This window comes from Dendrobates tinctorius, unplaced genomic scaffold, assembly GCF_039654945.1.
Source record: "Dendrobates tinctorius isolate UK_male_01 unplaced genomic scaffold, ASM3965494v1 ptg000014l, whole genome shotgun sequence".
Taxonomy (NCBI): domain Eukaryota; kingdom Metazoa; phylum Chordata; class Amphibia; order Anura; family Dendrobatidae; genus Dendrobates; species Dendrobates tinctorius.
Window position 1 is genome coordinate 13,847,039 of NW_027361682.1, and position 18,120 is coordinate 13,865,158.

At 41.6% G+C, this 18,120-nt stretch overlaps 1 protein-coding gene across 4 annotated transcripts in view; it reads right to left on the reverse strand.

The window, feature by feature from the left end:
- TEKT3 (tektin 3) overlaps positions 1 to 18,120 on the reverse strand; it is a 116,051-nt gene that overhangs the window by 22,144 nt on the left and 75,787 nt on the right. The window contains exon 1 of one of the 4 annotated variants that reach the window (XM_073559627.1): positions 16,033 to 16,140. The exons of the other annotated variants lie outside the window; for them this stretch is intronic. The gene's annotated coding sequence lies outside the window, so the exon portion shown is untranslated. Of the gene's footprint in view, positions 1 to 16,032; positions 16,141 to 18,120 lie in introns of those variants that run through there. 4 annotated transcript variants of the gene reach the window in all.

An 18,120-nucleotide genomic window follows, 5' to 3' on the forward strand; every position in this document is an offset into this window, starting at 1 on the left:
TACAGGACTAAACTTAATGTGCAGAACTATATATAATGTAGAGGACTGTATATAACACGTACAGGACTATATATAACGTACAGAACTATATATAATGTACAGGACTGTATATAATGTACAGGACTAAACATAACGTACAGATATAATGTACAGTACTATATATAATGTACAGAACTATACATTACACATACAGGACTGTATATATAATGTACAAGACTATATACAACACGTACAGTACTATACATAATGTACAGAACTATATATAATGTACACAACTATACATAATTGCAGGACTATATATAATGTACAGGAATATATATAACATACAGGACTATACATAAAGTATAAGGCTGGTTTCACACTTGCGTTTTTTTGCACTGCGTTTTTGCGCATACATGCACATGCGTTTTTTCCCCTATATTTAACATGGGTGCGCATTGTCATGCGTTTGTACGCGTTTGTATGCGCATGCGTTTTTTTGTAGTGTGAGCCCAGGCGCACAAAATGCAACCTGTTGCATTTTTGGTGTGTCCGACCTGTCTCAAAAAAACGCATGCGCACGCAATGCGCACGGAATTCACCCAAACACACATTAAAGTCTATGGGAACGCTGACGTGCGCATAGTCATGCGCACGTCAGCGTTTAAAAACGCATGCGTTTTTTTGGAAAAACCATGCGCAAAAAACAAGGAAACACATTAAAAACGCATGATGCATTTTTCATGCGCGTTTGAACTGCGCACGCAGTGCAGCGCAAAAAAACACAAGTGTGAAAGTAGCTTTAGTCTGTATATAATATACAGGACTATATATAACACGTACAGGACTATACATAACATTACATGACTATATGTAATGTGCAGGACTATATATAACATGTACAGGGCTATATATAAAGTACAAGACTGTATATAATGTACAAAACTATATAATGTACAGGATTATATGTAACACGTACAGGACTCTATATAATGTACAGGACTATATATCACGTACAGGACTATATAATGCACATAACTATACAGTTGTGGCCAAAAGTATTGACACCCCTGCAATTCTGTAAGATAATACTCAGTTTCTTCCTGAAAATGATTGCAATCACAAATTCTTTGGTATTATTATCTTCATTTAATTTGTCTTAAATGAAAAAACACAAAAGAGAATGAAGCAAAAAGCAAAACATTGATCATTTCACACAAAACTCCAAAAATGGGCCAGACAAAAGTATTGGCACCCTCAGCCTAATACTTGGTTGCACAACCTTTAGCCAAAATAACTGCGACCAACTGCTTCCGGTAACCATCAATGAGTTTCTTACAATGCTCTGCTGGAATTTTAGACCATTAGGGGCAAAATTGTTTGGTGAATTGGAACGCGTGGGGTTAAAATTTCGCCTCACAACATAGCTTAGGACACTCTAGGGGTCCAGACGTGTGACTGTGCCAAATTTTGTGGCTGTAGCTGCGATGGTGCGGATGCCTATCCCGGACATACACACACACATACATACATACACATATTGAGCTTTATATATTAGACTAGCTGAAGAGCCCGGCGCTGCCCGGGCATAGTAACTAACTGTGGTTAGTTATAACAAATTATAATTATCCTCCATCCCATAGACCCCTGCCCATATACCCATCATACATATCCACCATCCCATAGGCCCGTGCCCATATACCCATCACACATCCTCCATCCCATAGGCCCGTGCCCATATACCCATTATACATATCCTCCATCCCATAGTCCAGTGCCCATATACCCATCACACATCCTCCATCCCATAGTCCCATGCCCATATACCCCTCATACATATTCGCCATCCCATAGTCGAGTGCCCATATACCCATCACACATCCTTCATCTCATAGTCCCATGACCATATACCCATCATGCATATCCGCCATCCCATAGTCCCGTGCCCATATACCCATCACACATCCTCCATACCATAGTCCCATGCCCATATACCCGTCATACATATCCTCCATCCCATAGTCCAGTGCCCATATACCCATCACACATCCTCCATCCCATAGTCCACCATTATGACATCATAATGAGCGGCGGGGCTTGCAACCTATGATGACATCAGCGTCGCCATGGCAACCATTATGACATCATAATGAGGGGCGGGGCTTGACACACACACACTTTTTCCCCATTATGTAGATAGGGGCAAAACTGTTTGGTGAATTGGAACGCGCGGGGTTAAAATTTCACCTCACAACATAGCTTAGGACGCTCTCTGGGTCCAGACGTGTGACTGTGCCAAATTTTGTGGCCATAGCTGCGACGGTGCGGATGCCTATCCCGGACATACATACACATATACACACATACATACACACACACACACATACACACATTGAGCTTTATATATTAGATGTACAGGACTATACATAAAGTATAAGACTGTATATATTGTACATGACAATATATAATGTACATGACTATATATATATATATAACACGTACAGGACTATATATAATGTAAAGGACTGTATATATAATGTGCAGGACTATGCATAACACATACAGGACTATACAGAATGTACAGGACTATATATAAAACATACAGGATTAGGTATAATGCACTAAACTATATATAATGTACAGTATTATACATAATGTGCAGGACTATATAATGTATAGGACTGTACATAACATGTACAGGACTATATATACTGTAGAGAACTATACATAATGTACAGGACTATATATAATGTACAGGACTATACTGTATATAACACGTACTGAACTATGCATAACACATACAGGACTATACATAATGTATATAATGACTTAAATATGAGTGTCTTAGCAAAGGGTCTGCATACTTATGACCATGTGATATTTCAGTTTTTCTTTTTTAATAAATTTGCAAAAGTTTCTTCATTTCTGTTTTTTTTCAGTCAAGGATGGGGTGCAGAGTGTACATTAATGAGAAAAAAATGACCTTTTTTGTTTTTACCAAATGGCTGCAATGAAACAAAGAGTGAAAAATTTAAAGGGGTCTGAATACTTTCCGTACCCACTATATCATGTACAGTACTGTATATAACGTACAGGACTATACATAATGTACAGAGTAGAGGGGATGCGCGAGAGAAATCTTGAATGCAATTGTGGGAAGAAGAGATGAGGGGAGTACAGAAAGAGATCTTGTGAGGATCGGAGGTTTTGTGCAGGTAAGTACCGGGAGACGAGGTCACAGATGTACGGAGGACTCAGGTTGTGGATGGCTTAGTATGTCATGGTTAGGGTTTTGAACTGGAGCCTTTGGGTAATGGGGAGCCAGTGCAGGGATTGACAGAGGGGAGAGGCTGGGGAATAGCGGGGGGACAGGTGGATTAGTCGGGCAGCAGAGTTAAGAATAGATTGGAGGGGTGCGAGAGTGTTAGAGGAGAGGCCACAGAGCAGGAGGTTGCAGTAGTCAAGGCGGGAGATGATGAGGGCATGGACTAGGGTTTTTGCAGATTCTTGGTTGAGGAATGTACGGATCCGTGAAATATTTTTGAGTTGAAGTCGGCAGGAAGCGGAAAGGGCTTGGATATGTGGTTTGAAGGAGAGATCAGTGTCAAGGATATTATTATTTATATTATTATTTATTTGTATAACACCATTGATCCCTTGGTGCTGTACATGAGAAGGGGTTACATACAAAGTACAGATATCACAGTAAACAAACTAACAATCACAGACTGATATAGAGGGGAGAGGACCCTGCCCTTTCGGGCTTACATGCTACAGGATGGTGGGGAAGGAGACAGTAGGTTGGGGGGTTGCAGCAGCTCTGGTGGTGGTGAGGCGGTAGCTCTGGTAGTGGTGAGAGAGGAGGTGGTAGCGGGGTCATTGCAGGCTGTAGGCTTTCCTGAAGAGGTGGGTTTTCAGGTTCTGTCTGAAAGATCCAAGTGTGGTTGATAGTCGGACGTGTTGGGGCAAAGAATTCCAGAGGATGGGGGCTATTCGGGAGAAGTCTTGGAGGCGGTTGGGTGAGGAGCGAATAAGTGTGGAGGAAAGAAGGAGGTCTTGGGAGGACCGGAGATTACGTGAGGGAAGATATAATGTACAGGATTGTATATAACACGTACAGAACTATACATAATGTACACAAATTTACATAATGTACAGGATTATATATAATGTACAAGACTGTATATAATGTACCGAACTATACATAATGTACAGAACTATATATAACACAAACAGAACTATATATATAACACTTACATGAGTATATACTGTATAATGTACAGGAGTATATATAACACGTACAGGACTATATATTATGTACAGGACTATATATACAGTGCTGTGCAAATTAATTGGGACAAAGCATTTTTTTAAGTAAAATCGTAAGTTGGTTACCAGTCAGTGAGTGCCTGTTCAAAGCAGTTAAAACTGGTTTGAATCACTGACTGGTAACCAACTTACGATTTTACTTAAAAAAATGCTTTGTCCCAATTAATTTGCACAGCACTGTAACACATACAGGACTATATATAACACTACAGGGCTATATATGACACGTACAGGACTATATATAATGTACAGAACTATATATAATGTACAGGACTATATATAACACATACAGGACTATACATAACACATACAGGGCTATATATGACACATACAGGACTATATATAATGTACAGAACTATATATAACACATACAGGACTATATATAATGTACAGAACTATATATAACACATACAGGACTATATATAATGTACAGAACTATATATAACAACACGTACAGGGCTATATATAACACATACAGGACTGTATATAATGTACAGGACTATATATAACACATACAGGGCTATATATAACACATACAGGATTATGTATAATGTACAGAACTATATATAATGAACAGAGTACAGCACCATGGAATCAATGGTGCTAAATAAATAAATAATAATAATAATGTACAGGACTATACATAACACGTACAGGACTATATAATTTACAGGACCATATATATTCTAACACGTACAGGACTATGTATAATGTACAGTACTATATATAACACATACAGGATATATAATGTACAAACTATATATAATGTACAGGACTATATATAACAGGTGCAGGACTGTATGATGCACAGGATTATATATAAAACATACAGGACTATATATAACATGTATAGGACTATGTATAACACATAGGACTATATATAATGTACAGAACTGTATATAATGTACGACTAAATATAATTATTATTATTATTATTATTTATTGTTATAGCGCCATTTATTCCATGGCGCTTTACATGTGAGGGGGGTATACATAAAAACAAGTACAATAATCTTAAACAATACAAGTCATAACTGGTACAGGAGGAGAGAGGACCCTGCCCGCGAGGGCTCACAATCTTCAAGGGATGGGTGATAATACAGTAGGCGAGGGTAGAGCTGGTCGTGCAGCGGTTTGGTCGATCGGTGGTTACTGCAGGTTATAGGCTTGTCGGAAGAGGTGGGTCTTCAGGCTCTTTTTGAAGGTTTCGATGGTAGGTGAGAGTCTGATATGTTGTGGTAGAGAGTTCCAGAGTAGGGGTGATGCGCGAGAGAAATCTTGTATGCGATTGTGGGAAGAGGAGATAAGAGGGGAGTAGAGAAGGAGATCTTGTGAGGATCGGAGGTTGCGTGCAGGAAAGTACCGGGAGACGAGGTCACAGATGTATGGAGGAGACAAGTTGTGGATGGCTTTGTATGTCATGGTTAGGGTTTTGTAATGGAGTCTCTGGGCAATTGGGAGCCAGTGAAGGGATTGACAGAGGGGAGAAGCTGGGGAATAGCGGGGGGATAGGTGGATTAGTCGGGCAGCAGAGTTTAGAATAGATTGGAGGGGTGCGAGAGTGTTTGAGGGGAGGCCGCAGAGCATGAGGTTGCAGTAGTCAAGGCGAGAGATGATGAGGGCATGGACTAGGGTTTTTGCAGATTCTTGGGTGAGGAATGAACGGATGCGTGAAATATTTTTGAGTTGAAGTCGGCAGGAAGTGGAAAGGGTTTGGATATGTGGTTTGAAGGAGAGATCAGCATCAAGGATTACTCCGAGGCAGCGAGCTTGTGGGACTGGGGAGAGTGGGCAGTCATTTACTGTAATTGATAGGTTCGTAGGGGGGGTCACGTGAGATGGGGGAAAGATGAATTCTGTTTTGTCCATGTTGAGTTTCAGATATCTAGTGGAGAAGAAGGATGAAATAGTGGACAGACATTGAGGGATTCTGGTTAGTAGGGAGGTGATATCTGGTCCAGAGATGTAGATCTGTGTGTCATCAGCATAAAGATGATACTGAAAGCCATGAGATTCTATGAGCTGTCCCAGGCCAAAGGTGTAAATAGAGAACAGCAGGGGCCCTAGGACTGAACCTTGTGGGACTCCGACAGATAGGGGGCGAGGTGAGGAGGTGGTGTGTGAGTGGGAGACGCTGAATGTCCGGTCTGTTAGGTATGATGAGATCCAGGAGAGGGCCAAGTCTGTGATGCCGAGGGATGAGAGGGTCTGTAATAATAGGGAATGGTCCACTGTGTCAAAGGCAGCCGACAGGTCCAGGAGGAGGAGGACAGAGTAGTGTCGCTTGCTCTTGGCAGTTAAGAGGTCATTGGTGACCTTAGTAAGGGCAGTTTCAGTGGAGTGGTGTGACCGGAAGCCAGATTGTAAGCGGTCGAAGAGGGAGCAAGAAGAGAGATGGGAGGACAGTTCAAGGTAGACGTGTTGTTCCAGTAGCTTGGAGGCGTATGGGAGAAGTGATATAGGGCGATAGCTAGATACAGAGGATGGGTCAAGAGAGGGCTTTTTGAGGATAGGTGTGATGGAGGCATGTTTAAAGCTTGAGGGGAAAACACCAGTTGTTAGTGATAGGTTGAAGAGATGGGTTAGGGTTGGGATGAAGACTGTGGTGAGGTTTGGGATGAAGTGGGATGGGATCGGGTCGAGTGCACAGGTGGTGAGATGTGATCTTGAGAGTAGAGTGGAGAGTCGATCTTCTGTAATGGTGGAGAAGTTGGTTTTGAAGGTGGAGGGCTGGGAAGTCGGGAGGAAGGGCTCTGGGGGTTGTTGACCAAAACTGTCCCTGATGTTATCAATTTTCTGCTTGAAAAATGAGGCAAAGTCTTCAGCTGAGATGAGTGGGGAGGGAGGAGGTGCCGGGGGGCGGAGGAGAGAATTGAAGGTGTTGAATAACTGTTTAGGGTTGTGAGACAGGGAGGATATGAGAGATGAGAAGTAGGTTTGTTTAGCTGTGGCGAGTGTGGTCTTGAAAGTAGTGAGGGACTGTTTGAATGCGATGAAATGCTCGTTGGAGTGGGATCTTTTCCATCTGCGCTCAGCAGCCCTGGAAGCTCGCCTCAGCTCTTTGGTCAGGCTGGTGTGCCAGGGCTGTCTGTTGATTTTGCGAGTTTTGGTATGTGTAAGTGGGGCAGCGGATTCCAAAGCTACAGCTATTGTGGTGTTATATAGAGCGGCAGCGTCATCCGCATTGTGTAAGGAACTTATATCTGTAAGAGGGAGGAGGGATTCGGAGAATGAGTGTAGGTCAAGGTGTTTAAGATTCCTGCGAGGGTGTGAAAGTTTGTGGGGTGGGGATTGTAGACATGGAGTGAAGAGGGAAGAGAATGTGAGCAGGTTGTGGTCAGAGAGAGGAAGAGGTGAGTTAGAGAGGTTAGATAGGGAGCAGAGGCGGGTGAAGATGAGGTCCAGTGTGTGGCCATCTTTGTGGGTGGCTGTAGAAGACCATTGAGTGAGGCCGAAAGAGGAAGTGAGAGATAGAAGTTTAGTGGCAGCTGAGAGGGAAGTGTCAATGGGGATGTTGAAGTCGCCCATGATGATAGTAGGGATGTCCGCGGAAAGGAAATGAAGTAACCAGGTGGTGAAGTGGTCAAAGAAGGTGGTGGCTGGCCCTGGGGGGCGGTAGATGACAGCCAGTTGGAGGTTGGAGGGGGAGTAGATGCGCACAGAGTGCACCTCAAAGGAAGGGAGGGTAACAGAGGGTGGCAGTGGGATTGGGGTGAAGGAGCAGGTATCTGACAGGAGAAAACCAACTCCTCCACCATGTTTGCTGCTGGGGCGGGGGGTGTGAGAAAGGTGGAATGTATAGAATGTATAATGTATAGAACTATATATAATGTACAGGACTATATATAACAGGTGCAGGACTGTATGATGCACAGGATTATACTGTATATAAAACATACAGGACTATATATAACATGTATAGGACTATGTATAACACACATAGGACTATATATAATGTACAGAACTGTATATAATGTACGACTAAATATAATGTATAGAACTATAATGTACAGGACTATATATAACGTACAGGACTATATATAATGTACAGGACTGTATATAACACATACAGGACTATATATGACACGCACTGGCGTAACTACGGGGGTAGCAGCCGAAGCGGTTGCTTTGGGGACCATATAGGGGCCCGGCTCGGCGCTACCCCAGGGGCGGACCTACCGTCCCTGCAGCCCGCATTGCAGGGTTGGGGGCCCGGGGGGAGAGGGGGCCCCTCCAGCACCGCATGGCTAATTATTCAAATTAGCCATGTGGAGCACCAGGCACAAGGAGGAGAGGAGCCAGCCCTGAGGTGAGATGATATCAGCGTCAGTCACGCTGTGCTGCGCTGCTGCTGTGGGGGAGGAGAGGAGGAGACAGACTGTCTCACTCACTGTGCCTGTGGCGCCGGCTGGACGGTGGCTGCAGCCACAGGTCAGTCAGTCACTTGTGTGTGTGTGTGTGTGTATGTATGTGTGTGTATGTCTGTGTATGTCTGTGTGTATGTATGTATGTATGTGTATATGTGTCTGTATGTATGTATGTGTGTGTATCTCTGTGTGTGTGTATGTCTGTGTGTATGTATGTATGCCTGTGTGTATGTATGTGTGTGTGTGTCTGTGTGTGTGTAGGTTAGCCTGACCCTGGAGGAGATGCGGACATGAGAAGACTGTGATGAGGAGAGAAGGCCATGATGCCCGGGGTGATGGGAGAAGGCCATGAGGGGTAATGAGAGAAGGCCATGGGGGGTGATGGAAAGAAGGCACTGATGGGGAGAAGGCAATGATGGGAGTGATGGAGAGAAGGGAGTGATGGGGAGAAGGCAATGGTGGGAGTGATGGAGAGAAGGGAGTGATAGGGAGAAGGCAATGATGGAAGTGATGGAGTGATGGAGCAGGCAATGATGGGGAAGAATGCACTGGTATTGGTGGAAAGGGCAATAATGGGGGTGGTGGAGGAGGAGGAAATGATTGAGGTGGTGGAATGGGCAATGATGGGAGTGGTGGGGGAGAAGAAAATGATGGAGGTGGTGAAGAGGGCAATGATGGGGTGGGGGAGATTACAATAATGGAATGCGAGGGGAGGAGGACAATGAGGGATGTGGGAGATTGGGATGTTAGGAAGGGGGACTTATAATGGCCTTAGGAACAGGGGGAGGTGGAGGAAGACGTTATCACTTATTATGTCTAACACAGTCCCTTAGTATATAGTGGACTCACTAATTCTGTATAACACCACCCTTAGTTACATAGTTTCCTCTTTTATTATGTATAAATCGTCCCTTATTACGTACCATCCTCTCTAGTTATATATGGTGCCGTCCCTTATTATATAGCTTCCTCTGCTGTTATGCATAGTGCTGTCTCTTACATAGTGTATTCTTGTTAATTTTGTTATTTACAGTGCCCTCTTTCATTACATAGTCCCTTCTCTTGTTAGATATAAAATGACTGCTGATGGAGGAGCCGACGACCAGTCCATCAGCTCCTCCATTAGAAAGGAAGCTTTCCCATGCTCCATCAGCCATCATTGCATTACACAGCTAACAAGACAGGACGGTAGGTAATAAAAAACAGGGCTCTATATAATTCAATATGTAAGGGACGGTACTGTACATAAGAGAGGGCACTGTGTAAGGAACAGCAATATACATAATAAAGGAGACTATGTAATATATATACATGTAAGTGTGTGTCGCTATATAATATCAATATATATAGCAAAACAACACATAGACCAGCTAACCTCCGAACTCTGGATGGTAACACCGTGAAGAAGGCGGCAGTTGTTACCATCGAAACGAGTAGTCTGTTCAGCATTTTGCACGCTTGCAAAATGCTACTTTTTCCGCAGGAAAATCGCGGGAATTTAAAATGCGATTTTCCCGCGGAATGGAATTCCAGAACTCTCGCGGTAATTTCCGCGAGAGTTCCGCTACGTGTGAACCCAGCCTCGATGAGTTTCTTACAATGCTCTGCTGGAATTTTAGACCATTCTTCTTTGGCAAATTGCTCCAGGTCCCTGATATTTGAAGGGTGCCTTCTCCAAACTGCCATTTTTAGATCTCTCCACAGGTGTTCTATGGGATTCAGGTCTGGACTCATTGCTGGCCACCTTAGAAGTCTCCAGTGCTTTCTCTCAAACCATTTTCTAGTGCTTTTTGAAGTGTGTTTTGGGTCATTGTCCTGCTGGAAGACCCATGACCTCTGAGGGAGACCCAGCTTTCGCACACTGGGCCCTACATTATGCTGCAAAATTTGTTGGTAGTCTTCAGACTTCATAAGCCATGCACACGGTCAAGCAGTCCAGTGCCAGAGACAGCAAAGCAACCCCAAAACATCAGGGAACCTCCGCCATGTTTGACTGTAGGGACCGTGTTCTTTTCTTTGAATGCCTCTTTTTTTCTCCTGTAAACTCTATGTTGATGCCTTTGCCCAAAAAGCTCTACTTTTGTCTCATCTGACCAGAGAACATTCTTCCAAAACGTTTTAGGCTTTTTCAGGTAAGTTTTGGCAAACTCCAGCCTGGCATTTTTATGTCTCGGGGTAAGAAGTGGGGTCTTCCTGGGACTCCTACCATACAGTCCCTTTTCATTCAGGCGCCGACGGATAGTACAAGTTGACACTGTTGTGCCCTGCAGGGCAGCTTGAACTTGTTTGGATGTTAGTCGAGGTTCTTTATCCAACATCCGCACAATCTTGCGTTGAAATCTCTTGTCAATTTTTCTTTTCCGTCCACATCTAGGGAGGTTAGCCACAGTGCCATGGGCTTTAAACTTCTTGATGACACTGCACACGGTAGACACAGGAACATTCAGGTCTTTGGAGATGGACTTGTAGCCTTGAGATTGCTCATGCTTCCTCACAATTTGGTTTCTCAAGTGCTCAGACAGTTCTTTGGTCTTCTTTCTTTTCTCCATGCTCAATGTGATACACACAAGGACACAGGACAGAGGTTGAGTCAACTTTAATCCATGTCAACTGGCTGCAAGTGTGATTTAGTTATTGCCAACACCTGTTAGGTGCCACAGGTAAGTTACAGGTGCTGTTAATTACACAAATTAGAGAAGCATCACATGAATTTTCGAACAGTGCCAATACTTTTGTCCACCCTCTTTTTTATCTTTGGTGTGGAATTATATCCAATTTGGCTTTAGGACAATTCTTTTTGTGTTTTTTCATTTAAGACAAATTAAATGAAGACAACAATACCAAAGAATTTGTGTTTTCAATCATTTTCAGGAAGAAACTGAGTATTATCTGACAGAATTGCAGGGGTGTCAATACTTTTGGCCACAACTGTATAATGCACAGAGCTATAACACGTACAGAATTATATATATTGTACAGGACTATACATAACGTACAGGGCTATATATATAACACATACAGGACTATATATAATGTACAGACCTATATATAACAACAAGTACAGGACTATATATGATGTACAGGACTATATATAATGTACAGAACTATATATATAACTCGTACAGGACTATATATAATGTACAGAACTATAACACCTACAGGGCTATATATAACACGCACAAAATTATATATAATGTACATAAGTATATATAATGTACAGGATTATATATAATGTACATGACTATATATATATATATAACACACACAGGACTATATATAATGTACAGGACTATATAATAGAGGGTTATATAACACATACAGGACTATATATAACACATACGGGACTATATATAATGTACAGACCTATATATAACAACATGTACCGGACTATATATAACGTGCAGGACTATATATAATGTACATGACTATATATAACACGCACATGACTATATATAATGTACAGGACTATATATAATATACAGGGCTATATATAACACATACAGGGCTATATATAACACGTACAGGACTGTATATAACACATACAGGACTATATATAACACGCACATGACTATATATAATGTACAGGACTATATATAACACGCACAGGACTATATATAATGTACAGGACTATATATAATATACAGGGCTATATATAACACATACAGGACTGTATATAACATGTACAGGGCTATATATAACACGTACAGGACTATATATAACACACACAGGACTGTATATAATGTACAGGACTATATATAATATACAGGGCTATATATAACACGTACAGGACTGTATATAACACGTACAGGGCTATATATAACACATACAGGACTATATATAATGTACAGGACTATATATAATATACAGGGCTATATATAACACATACAGGACTGTATATAACACGTACAGGGCTATATATAACACATACAGGACTATATATAATATACAGGGCTATATATAACACATACAGGACTGTATATAACACGTACAGGGCTATATATAATATACAGGGCTATATATAACACATACAGGACTATACATAATGTACAGGACTATATATAATATACAGGGCTATATATAACACATACAGGACTGTATATAACACGTACAGGGCTATATATAACACATACAGGACTATATATAATATACAGGGCTATATATAACACATACAGGACTATATATAATATACAGGGTTATATATAACACATACAGGTCTGTATATAACACGTACAGGGCTATATATAACATACAGGACTATATATAATATACAGGGCTATATATAACACATACAGGACTGTATATAACACATACAGGACTATATATAACACGCACAGGACTATATATAATGTACAGGACTATATATAATATACAGGGCTATATATAACACATACAGGACTGTATATAACACGTACAGGACTATATATAACACGTACAGGACTATATATAATATACAGGGCTATATATAACACATACAGGACTGTATATAACACGTACAGGGCTATATATAACACGTACAGGACTATATATAACACACACAGGACTATATATAATGTACATGACTATATATAATATACAGGGCTATATATAACACGTACAGGACTGTATATAACACGTACAGGACTGTATATAACACGTACAGGGCTATATATAACACATACAGGACTATATATATAATGTACAGGACTATATATAATATACAGGGCTATATATAACACATACAGGACTGTATATAACACGTACAGGGCTATATATAACACATACAGGACTATATATAATATACAGGGCTATATATAACACATACAGGACTATATATAACACGTACAGGACTATATATAACACGTACAGGACTGTATATAACATGTACAGGGCTATATATAACACATACAGGACTATATATAATATACAGGACTATATATAATATACAGGGCTATATATAACACATACAGGACTATATATAATATACAGGGCTATATATAACACATACAGGACTGTATATAACACGTACAGGGCTATATATAACACATACAGGACTATATATAATATACAGGGCTATATATAACATACAGGACTGTATATAACACATACAGGACTATATATAACACGCACAGGACTATATATACTGTACAGGACTATATATAATATACAGGGCTATATATAACACATACAGGACTGTATATAACACGTACAGGACTATATATAACACGTACAGGACTATATATAATATACAGGGCTATATATAACACATACAGGACTGTATATAACACATACAGGGCTATATATAACACGTACAGGACTATATATAACACACAGGACTATATATAATGTACAGGACTATATATAATATACAGGGCTATATATAACACGTACAGGACTGTATATAACACGTACAGGACTGTATATAACACGTACAGGGCTATATATAACACATACAGGACTATATATAATGTACAGGACTATATATAATATACAGGGCTATATATAACACATACAGGACTGTATATAACACGTACAGGGCTATATATAACACATACAGGACTATATATAATATACAGGGCTATATATAACACATACAGGACTATATATATAACACGTACAGGACTATATATAACACGTACAGGACTGTATATAACATGTACAGGGCTATATATAACACATACAGGACTATATATAATATACAGGACTATATATAATATACAGGGCTATATATAACACATACAGGACTATATATAATATACAGGGCTATATATAACACATACAGGACTGTATATAACACGTACAGGGCTATATATAACACATACAGGACTATATATAATATACAGGGCTATATATAACATACAGGACTGTATATAACACATACAGGACTATATATAATGTACAGGACTATATATAATATACAGGGCTATATATAACACATACAGGACTGTATATAACACGTACAGGACTATATATAACACGTACAGGGCTATATATAATATACAGGGCTATATATAACACATACAGGACTGTATATAACACGTACAGGGCTATATATAACACGCACAGGACTATATATAATGTACAGGACTATATATAATATACAGGGCTATATATAACACATACAGGACTGTATATAACACGTACAGGGCTAAATATAACACGCACAGGACTATATATAATGTACAGGACTATATATAACACATACAGGACTGTATATAACACGTACAGGACAATATATATAACACGCACAGGACTATATATAATGTACAGGACTATATATAATATACAGGGCTATATATAACACATACAGGACTGTATATAACACGTACAGGACTATATATAACACGCACAGGACTATATAATGTACAGGACTATATATAACACATACAGGACTGTATATAACACGTACAGGACTATATATAACACGTACAGGACTATATATAATATACAGGGCTATATATAACACATACAGGACTGTATATAACACGTACAGGACTATATATAACACGTACAGGGTTATATATAACACATACAGGACTATATATAATATACAGGGCTATATATAACACATACAGGACTGTATATAACACGTACAGGGCTATATATAACACATGCAGGGCTATATATAACACGTACAGGACTATATATAACACATACAGGACTATATATAATATACAGGGCTATATATAACACATACAGGACTGTATATAACACATACAGGACTGTATATAACACGCACAGGACTATATATAATGTACAGGACTATATATAACACATACAGGACTGTATATAACACGTACAGGACTATATATAACACGTACAGGACTATATATAATATACAGGGCTATATATAACACATACAGGACTGTATATAACACGTACAGGACTGTATATAACACGTACAGGGCTATATATAACACATACAGGACTATATATAATATACAGGGCTATATATAACACATACAGGACTGTATATAACACGTACAGGACTATATATAACACGTACAGGACTATATATAATATACAGGGCTATATATAACACATACAGGACTGTATATAACACGTACAGGGCTATATATAACACATACAGAATTATATATAATGTACAGGGCTATATATAACAACACGTACAGGACTATATATAATGTACAGGACCATGTTACATGCTGTGATGCCGCGTTTTATCCCATGATTGGTCCTATGTGAATGATGCCTGATGCTGCAGAGCAGAAAGCCGCAATAGGTAATTCTGTGTCACTTCTAGCATTATACTCTGTAACGGTAGCTGCAGCGGTACTATAACCCCCAGCATGCCCTGACTTCTGGACGGTGTCAGCAGACTATACCCCGGGTGTCAGCTGAGAGGGGACCGGGCACTCACCTGCAGGTACAGAGTCAGCACCGCAGCTGAGCATCACCGCCCGCCCGGCTCATACTGACACACTGCCTGATGGACGTGCCAAGCCACCAATCAGCAGGCGAGAACGGCATCCGTGGGCGGGATTAAGGTGGCAGGCAACCAATGACAGAAGTAGAGCGGGGCTGGGGAGCGGTTGCCATGGACGCACAGTGCCTAGTAACCAGAGTTAGTGATTCTAGTGAGGACAGGACTGGAGGGGCCACAGCCCGGGGCCAATATGTACCGCACCCCTGTCATTATACAGATAGAGACTGGATAGATGATGGGCAGATGCGAGCTATGCATGCGTTCACACAGTGCTTTTTGCTTTGGGAAGTGAACACTGTCCATCAGGAAGGCCCCTAATGTACAGATGAGGGGGCATAACGGGGCAAGGAAATCGGGGGGCTTGATCTCACTGACAGATTACCTTTATGTCTATAGGATTAGGGGACCTCAGGTGTAGCTGTGCTCCCCGAGTCCCACAATAAGTGGCAGATTCCGGGTATATTCTATCTCTGCCTCCATTGTTAACTATTTGAATTCCTCTGTGAAGCTATGCACCACATCGGCTCCCATTCAGCTCCCCTGGACGCGCCCGCAGGGGCCTGATGAGTTACTATGACAGATAATTGCTGATGACCCCCATCGCTGTCATCTCAGTCTCCCCCCATCGCTGTCATCTCAGTCTCCCCCCCATCGCTGTCATCTCAGTCTCCCCCCATCGCTGTCATCTCAGTCTCCCCCCATCGCTGTCATCTCAGTCTCCCCCCCATCGCTGTCATCTCAGTCTCCCCCCATCGCTGTCATCTCAGTCTCCCCATTGGCTAAGCTCCATGGTAGACCGAGATTTTCTGTATATCTTACAATACTGTAGTACTGCAGTATGTAACATAGTAATCAAATGACCGCAGGTTGAATTCCCCTAAGGGGACTAAAAGAAAAATGTAAAAAATGATGAAAAAAGTTTTAAATGAAAAACTAAAAATTTAAACCACACTCTTTCCCCCCCATTAAAAATTAAATGAAAAAGAAAAAAATATTTAATTTAGTCTGTCCGCATTGGCTGCAAGTGTGATTTAGTTATTGCCAACACCTGTTAGGTGCCACAGGTAAGTTACAGGTGCTGTTAATTACACAAATAAGGCCTCTTTCACACATCATGTTTTCGCCGTCAGGCGCGATCCGGCGCTTTTGACAGAAACCGGATCCGGCGAAATGCAATGCCGGATCCGGTTCCCCCCCATTGACTTGCATTTGCGCCGGATCGCGCCGGATGGCCATGCGTTTCATCCGGTTTTCGCCGGATCCGGCAATGTGTCGCGATCCGGCGTCTGGAAAAAACGGCTACTGTAACGTTTTTTGTCTCCGGCGAAAAAGCCGGACACGGCGGATCCGGCGCGTCCGGCTTTTTCACACAATGAAAGCCTATGAGCGCCGCAATGCGCCTGATCCGGCGAAAGCCGGATTCAGTGGCCGGATCCGGGTTTTTTGGTCTGAGCATGCTCAGTAGCTCTGCCCACAAGACATATATAAAAGCAAGACAGTGGGACCCACAGCCACACCCAACATGCCACCCAAGAAAGCAACCAAGCGCAGCAGGAGAAGGCAGGAGACCACTGCAGCACCATCAGCACCACCACCACCCCAAATGGAGCAGCAAATGGAACATGCTGAGGAGGGGAGGCCAGCAGCAGATGAGAGACGGTAATTATCAAATCCCCCATTCCTCCAAACTAGGGCTATTGAATATCAAGATATTCATTGGCCCTTTGTTTCTCTTTATTCAACAGCCGCCCAATAGATGCAGCAGCAGCAGCAGCTGGAACACCACCCACAGGCATGGAGTGTGGCCAGGGGTGGATTAAGGGTAGCCAGGGCCCGGGGCAGTTCAGACTCTGTGGGCCCCCCTCGTCACGTGACGGGGGTCACGAATCGTAGAGCCACACTCTACATAGAGAATAATGGGGCCTCCAGCACCGACCTCCACCCGCAGAGCCGCACTCCACATAGAGAATAATGGGGCCTCCAGCACCGACCTCCACCTGCAGAGCCGCACTCCACATAGAG